We start from the raw sequence: 8,237 nt of genomic DNA on the forward strand, positions 1-8,237 counted from the left end.
AAAAAACAAACAAAAAATAGGGTGCTAACGTAATAGAGAACAAAGGGGACACACCACTGTTTGTGTGTACAATGCCAGTGTGCATGAAACTTACACAGGGTCTACTTCTAATTGTAGTACTTTACAGTCAAATAGTTTATTGCCTCAGGAAGTTTTAGAAAGTTCACCCCTATGCCGGGCATAGTGGCACACACCTTTAATCCCAGCACTTGGGAGGCAGAGGCAGGTGAATTTCTGAGTTCGAGGCCAGCCTGGTCTACAGAGGACAGCCAGGGCTACACAGAGAAACCCTGTCTCGAAAAACAAAAACAAAAACAAAAAAAAGAAAGTTCACCCCTACATGAACTACTAAGTGTGTGACTATATATATATATATATATATATATATATATATATTTTTTTTTTTTTTTTACTGTGACTATCTTAACATCATCTTTTGCTCACTAAAAATCTACAAGCTGCTGAAGGCCAAGTAAACCGCATCACAGCAGCTCACAAGACTGAAAGGAGCCTCAGTGGGAAGCCATGATTTGAAGAAGCTCACTGGACCATGTATTTCATTTTCAGTAGCACTCACGTAAAGTGGGGAATCTATACACCCAACTCTCTTCAGTAGCCAGTTAAATGCCACATCTTCCAAAAGCAGGGACAGTATTCTTTAAAAAAAAAAAAAAAGACTTATTTATTATTATATCTAAGTACACTGTAGCTGTCTTCAGATGCACCAGACGAGGGCATCAGATCTCATTATGGATGGTTGTGAGCCACCATGTGGTTGCTGGGATTTGAACTCAGGACCTTAATCACTGAGCCATCTCTCCAGCCCCGCGGGGACAGTATTCTTTTTTTTTTTTTTTTTTTTTTGGTTTTTCGAGACAGGGTTTCTCTGTGTAGCCCTGGCTGTCCTGGAACTCACTTTGTAGAACAGGCTGGCCTCGAACTCAGAAATCCGCCTGCCTCTGCCTCCCGAGTGCTGGGATTAAAGGTGTGCGCCTCCACGCCCGGCTAGGGACAGTATTCTTAAGTGTCTTCCTCAGGCTGGGCGGAGATGGGTCCTGGAGTACAGCTGGATCACTCTGACAGAGGTGGAAATTCTCTGACGGGCAGCGAAGGATGCCACGTGGCACATCTGGATCTGTCCTTCCAAGTGTGAGCACAGCTTTGCCTTCCGATACCCTGGATAACTGCTTTTCTATTACCAGGCCTTCCCTTAGGTCGCCGACTTTCTGTTGGAGAAATGTGACATCCAAACCTTGAAGTTTCAGGACTAGGAAACGGAGAACACTCCCAGGAACTATTTTCTTTGTCAAAGGAATCATCTTGAAATGCGAATTTCTGCTTCTCAGTGCATTAGATATTAAAGACACTGGGTCCCATTCTGAACTCCGTCTTTTCCTCTTCTGAACGGGTCTGCCGCCTGGTGACCTTTCCACAGGCCGAAGATTGACCTTATTCATGTCCTTCAGAACATCCAACATATTTGGGATGTTCTCTAACTCTCTGGCTTTTTGAATGATGGCTATCATCTGTCTTTTCTTTTCTTTCTTTTTTTTTTTCCTTTGGTTTTTCTTTTTCTTTTTTTTTTTTTTTCAAGTCATTGTATCTTTAATAACCTGGCATGAAAGAAAGAAAAATATTGTTCCTTTTACGGGCGAGGCCCAGCAGTATAGACTCATTCACGTGGTGAGTGAGATAGGATTCCAAACAGCATGGGAAGGCTTCAAGGCTTACAGATAGATGCGTTTGGTTGCTGATAATCGGCCGAGGCACGAGCAGCATAAAAGATTAACGAGCCCTCAGAGGACAGGACGCGGTTGCTGGGTCATGAGCACCTTGAAGCTTTTCTTGATGGTGATTCGGTGTCTTGAATATTTGTCATCTGGGGAGAACCGAGCAGGATGGGCCGAGCAAGTCTGTTGTCCCATAGGGTCAAATTTCTTCAGTGTATAGACTCGATCGCCCTGCTCGTTGAGGTAATACTGGAGAAACATGACTGCCCTCAGCCGAAAGACGCCCCGTACGTTTACCGCCAGCAGCGATTACCCGAGTGCGCCGCCTCAATCGCGTGCGCCAACCCTTTGGTTTTTCAAGACAGGGTTTCTCTGTGTAGCCCTGGCTGTCCTGGAACTCACTTTGTAGACCAGGCTGGCCTGGAATTCAGAAATCCGCCTGCCTCTGCCTCCCGAGTGCTGGGATTTAAGGTGTGCGCCACCACGCCCGGCTATCATTGGTCTTCTTAACACCTGAGAGCTGCCTTTTCATTTCAGTAGCCAGACTGACTATGTCACGTGTATTAGCAGATCCAGGTTGCATGGGGAGAGAACTTGGAGGCTGCAGAGAAAACTGAGGAGGAAGAGGTGGGAGAAGAGGAGGAGGAGGAGGAGGAGGAGGAGGAGGAGGAGGAGGAGGAGGAGGAGGAGGAGGAAGAAGAGAAAGAGAAAAAAGCACCACACTTGGACCGTGGTCTGGTTCAGCACTCAGCCCAGTGGCTGCTGCTGATGGTGGCACTTACTCCATGCTGGGTCCATCACTCAAGTCTATGAAGCCAGTCTTTCTGCTCTCTCTCAGGTCCTGCATTGCCACAATCGCAGCAACCTGAGACTGTAGAAACGTCAGCTCATCTTCCAGGGCAGAGCACTTTTTCATTGCAGCTTCATTTACAGGCAGATCAGCTGTGTCTGTTTTGTTCTCTCTTAGACCAGGTAATGATGGATCCCAAATTGGTTTTGAAGAATGAAAAGGAGCAATTTCCCCTTTTTCCATATACTATGTTGAAATCTGAGACAACTGGCTTCTTCATCATTTGGCACACGCAAAACATCAGCAAAAGATGGAACTTTAAGTTCGTAATCATCAGACTCCTTAGAGTTCACGTGTGGGATCAACTCAAAAATGAAGTCTTTGGCAAGGCTCTAAAGGAAGCATTCTCCCAATAATACGAACATTACTCCAAGCTGACCCATAGTTTTTATTTTGACAAATCAGCAAATCCTATAAGTAAAGCTGGTTTACGGGAACGCCAAAATATGCCAGCACGTTTCATAATAGATTCAGAATGAAAGACATCGGTGAAGCAAGTTCAAGAAAGCATTGTCCGTTGGTACTCTCCGCTGCATTGCATGCCACCAGGCAGCTGGGGAAATGCCAGGAGGCCAGCCTGCAGACAGCCACCAAGCCTGAGCTATATTCTTAACTCTCTGCTGCTTTTACTGGTTAAAAAGGACTTTTAGCTGCATGTTGCTTGGTGGTGGCACCAATTCAGATACTTGTGACCGATAACCATTCCCTTGAAGCAGCTGTTCCCAACAGTGGCCCTAGAACCAGTGGTATCAGTCAGTATCTGCTGGTGGTCTACTAGACCCCACCTACCCCGATATACTAAATCTGAATCTCTGGTCTGGACCCTGCAGGCTTCCTTTTCTGCCCATAGCCACACAGGTGATGTGAGAGCATCACCCTGGTGTTTGTAAACCACTGCCTGTGAATGTAGATAGACTATGGCCGGCCCACGCTCAGAGGGTCTAATCCACTTCAAGATCTTAACATCCAGACAGACCATGCTTGGGACAGGCTGGAGCTACCAATACTTAATTCCTAGCTGTTTTTTTTTTTTTTTTTAATGGCGCTGCTCCTTGGTGAGCAGGATATGGGCTTGAGAAGGAACAGAGGGAGTGAGTCTTGCAGGACAGCAGGAGGTGCAGCTGATACGCCCTCCCACCTGTCTATTTGAGCATTAGTAACCTGGCCCCTGGGCTCTTTAGTCTGGGATCTAGGATAATTTCTCTTTTCCCAGGGACTTCAAACAGTGTCTGGGGAGTTAGGAAGGTGATTCAGCATAACCACAAGGCAGGGATGAACTTTTGGACCGAAATCCCAGGAGCGAGGATCGCTCTTTTTGAAAACTGATTATATAAGGCTTCATTTTGAGACATTAGGTAGGTAATGGTACATTCTAGTGTAACTAGGAAAAAGTAAGAGAGGTGAGTGGGGTTTTTACATATGGATGAGGCAGATATGAGTAAACAGGAGACAGTTCTGTAAGTGTGAATTAGTGTGGTACTTTATTGTTTATAAATCAAATTTTAATTTATCCTTGTTTATACTATCTATCTGTATGTCTTCTCTTAGTATGGCACAAGTCACTCCAGCTTTATTTATAATAGCCAGAAGTTGGAAAGAACCCAGATGTCCTTCAACAGAGGAATAGATACAGAAAATGTGGTACATTTACACAATTTACGCACGGCTATTAAAATCAATGAAACCATGAAATTCTTAGGTAAAATGGATGGAGCTAGAAAATATTATCCTGAGTGAGGTAACCCAATCACAAAAGAACACACATGGTATGCACTCACTGATAAGTGGGTATTAGCCCAAAAGCTCTGAATACCCAAGATCCAATTCATAGACTACATGAAGCTCAAGAAGGAGGAAGACCCAAGTGTGGGTGCTTCGATCCTTCTTAGAAAGGGGAGCAAAATACTCACGGAAGCAAATATGGAGATTAAGTATAGAGCAGAGGACCCAAGGAGCTGAAGGGGTCTGCATTCCCATAGGAGGAACAACAACATGAATGAACCAACCCGTACCCCCAGAGCTCCCAAGGACTAAACCACCAACCAAAGAGTACACATGGAGGGACCCATGGCTAAGATGTTAGAATGAAGGATTGGACTTAATTGCTTGATTGCATTTTAATGATACAGGATTTATGTTCTGGCTAGTTGGATTTTCTAGAGATCTGATGGATAAGATTGATATTATTTTTGGGTTTGAGGAATTTCTTTTTTAATATAACATGACAGTTTAGTTATGAGGATATAGGATCTTAAGATATTCAGCGTGTTCTCCACGTGGTACTTTGATGGTGTCTCTGATAGGAGTTTAGTTTTTTTGTTTGTTTTTTTTTTCCTGGTTTTTTGAGACAGGGTTTCTCTGTGTAGCCCTGGCTGTCCTGGAACTCACTTTGTAGACCAGGCTGGCCTCGAACTCAGAAGTCCACCTGCCTCTGCCTCCCAAGTGATGGGATTAAAGGCATACGCCACCACGCCCAGCAGGAGTTTAGTTTTATGTTAACCTTTTCCCTCTTCTCAGGCTGAGATGAGCTAAAACCAAGTTGATAAGGAAGTTTTATTTGTAGAGTTCCAGTGTGTTGAGTTTATTGTATGCAGAAATGTCTAATTTAGAAACCTGTTAAGTGACACCGTTAAATTGTAAGCTGCTTTTGGCTTCTGTTTCCTCGAGTAAACCATGAGTGTCAGTTTGCCATCATTTATGACAAAATTCCCCAAGGAAGTAAAAAACGGCGGAGGGAGGTTTACTTTGGTCTTGAATTTCAGAGGTCTCAGTCCAGCATTGCATCCTGGGTTGACCCCAAGAGCAAGAGCACATGATGGTGTAAAGCTGCTTACATCACAGGGGCCTGGAATGATGACAGACAGGAAGCATCTGGGACAACATATGCTCTCCCTAAGCTGTCTCGCCGTGGCTGGGGAGATACTCAGTCAGTGAAGTGCTTGCTCTGTGGGCATGAAGGCCTGAGATTGGATCCTAGCACCCACGTAAGAGCTGGATGAGGAGGCACATCTGTAATCGCAGCACTGGGAAGGCAAAGGGGGGGGGTGGTCCCTGGAACTCTCTGGCCAGCTGGTCAGATCAGTGAGGGCCAGGTTCAGTGGGAGACCCTGTCTCTGAAAATAAGCCCGAGAGCATCTTGAGGAAGACACCTGATGTAGATCTCTGGTTTCCACTTGTATGTACACACACACACACACACACACACACACACACACACACTCTTCAGTAACCCGAACACCTGTTGATTCCACCACATTTCAGAAAGCACCATGAGGGTGGACTGAGCCTTCCACACAAATATCTTTTCAGAGACATTCTAGATCCAAACTATGGCTGGGTGGTGGTGCGTATCTTTAATCCTAGGCAGAGGCAGGCAGGTCTGTGAGTTCAAGGCCAGCCTGGTCTACAGAGTGAGTTCCAGGACAGCTAGGGCTACACAGAGAAACTATGTCCCCGCCCCCAAAGATGCAAACTATGATCTCATGTTCTAAAACACGCCCAGACCCTGGACTGCTCTGTCCTCACTCTCTTCACCCAAGCCTATTTAACCTTGAATAGTAGCCAAATCAGCATGTATGAATTTGCACCAGAGCGGCTTCGGGATGGCTCAGCGGTTAAGAGCGCTGGTTATTCTTCCTGGTCAGATTCTCAGCACCCACATGGCAGCTTACAACCATCTAGAATTCTAGTTCCAGGGCATCGTATGCCCTGTTCCGGTCTCTATAGGCACTTTCACAAACAGGATGCGCAGACATTTTAGAGGGGCCAGGGATGTATTTGGGTGCATGTGCGTGGAGGGGAGCATGCCTTTATGATATAATAATATATGTGTGGGTATCGGTGTTTGGAAGCAGGGATAGGATCATATCCAAGGTGCTTGACTGGATGAGACTAAGGGACAGAAACCTTGTGCTCAGCTGAATCTAGTATTATGTAAGCCAGGGCAGGGGTGGAAGGTGCGTCAGCCACCACAGCTTCAGTGTGGGATAAGCTGACAGCTACTGCAGTGACTCAGTGGTTTTCTAGGGCTGGGAGATGGCTCAGTGGGTAAAGGTGTCTGCAGCCAGGCCCGATGACCTGGGTTTGATCCCCAGGACCCACGTGGTTGAGGGAGAGAACTGACTCCTGGGAGTTGTCCTCTGACCCCCACATGCACGCCACGGCATTCATAGGCCAGCCCATAGTCAGTCACACTGTGTATGCATGTCCAAACATATATAAATAAATGCAACACAGTTTTAAATAAAAATGTTTCTCTTAGCCGGGCGTGGTGGCGCACACCTTTAATCCCAGCACCCGAGCGGCAGAGGCAGGCGGATTTCCTAGTTCGAGGCCAGCCTGGTCTACAGAGTGAGTTCCAGGACAGTCAGGGCTATACAGAGAAACCCTGTCTCGAAAAATAAAAAACAAAAACAAAAACAAAACAAAACAAACAAATAAATAAATATAAAATAAAAACATTTTTCTCTTGGGAACTTTAAACAGATGAGGGACTAATATTGCTCACTTAAGCCAGTCATTGTGCATCCTTATGATCTTAGCTCATGGGAAGCTGAGACAGGGGCATGTCACTTTTGAGATAAATAATGAAGATTCCACCCTAGAAAGAAAAAAAGGCCTATTTAGAATTTTTTTGTTGTTGTTGAAAATGGTTATTTTTGTGTTTTTATAGTTTATCTTGAAGACCATACCTGATGGCTTATGGTTTAATATCTAAATTCCTTCATCTGCTCATAAAATACAAGAAAACATTCACTCATTTTCTATGGACGGGCATTTATACTGGACTTCTGTGTGAGGAAGAGTGTGGGGTGCAAAGTGATGAAGAAGCCCTCTGTTCCCACTGTGTGTTCGTTGTAAAGGAGCTGAGCTGTCTATAGAATCCGAGGAGTTTTGATGATGTACATGTTTTTAATCATGCTGAGCTTGTTAAAAAGGATTCCTGTCAAGTCTCATGTAGCTCTGCATGTCAAACATGACTTTGGAAATGTTTCCCCCAGTGACTCTGTCTTAACAACTTATGTCCGCGAGGGGTTCACTGGGAACGAATTAAATTCTGGGAGGTCACAGTTTACGTTCAACTTGGCTTTCCAAAGTGAAAATGAACTTCTGGTTTTTAAGTTGAAGTTGTTGGAGAAAAGTTCTAACAAAGAAGTTTCGAGCTGTGCAGCCAGCTGTATGAAACGGAGCCGGGCTTCCCCATCTCTTTGAACTGTGTGGCAATTGTACCGAACAGACAGGGGCTTCCCCATCTCTGCAGCCAGAAATGGAACTTGATCGTTCTTACACTTTTTCTTTTTCTTTCCCTTGTAGCTGTAGACATGGAGAGAGAAAGGGAAGAGATGGTAAAATAAGCGGAGGCTGGGAAACTGCTCCCGTCAAGTGAATCTTAGCGACATAAATGTCTTTTCATGTTAATAGGAGGAACAAAATGAGAAGAGAGAGTTTTCGTTTTGTTTTGTAGTTAAATATACCCCCCCACACTCAGAATATTACTTTGTGAATATTTCAGACTTACTCATTGAATACCTAAGTTGCTAAGAGTTAACTTTTTTTTAAGATTTATTTATTTATTTATTTATATTATTATTATATGTAAGCACACTGTAGCTGTCTTCAGACACTCCAGAAGAGGGTGTCAGATCTTGTTACAGATG

The 8,237-nt window shown here is 44.6% G+C and overlaps 2 pseudogenes across 1 annotated transcript; both read right to left on the reverse strand.

Annotated features, from left to right (window-relative positions):
- Window positions 1–1,071: 1,071 nt before the first annotated feature.
- LOC110337977 lies at window positions 1,072–3,096 on the reverse strand (annotated as a pseudogene).
- LOC110338383 lies at window positions 1,595–2,041 on the reverse strand (annotated as a pseudogene). Its single transcript, XR_002381295.1, has one exon. The product of XR_002381295.1 is annotated as an H/ACA ribonucleoprotein complex subunit 3 pseudogene (transcript).
- Window positions 3,097–8,237: the final 5,141 nt, after the last annotated feature.

This window comes from Mus pahari, chromosome 21 (assembly GCF_900095145.1).
Source record: "Mus pahari chromosome 21, PAHARI_EIJ_v1.1, whole genome shotgun sequence".
Lineage (NCBI taxonomy): Eukaryota > Metazoa > Chordata > Mammalia > Rodentia > Muridae > Mus > Mus pahari.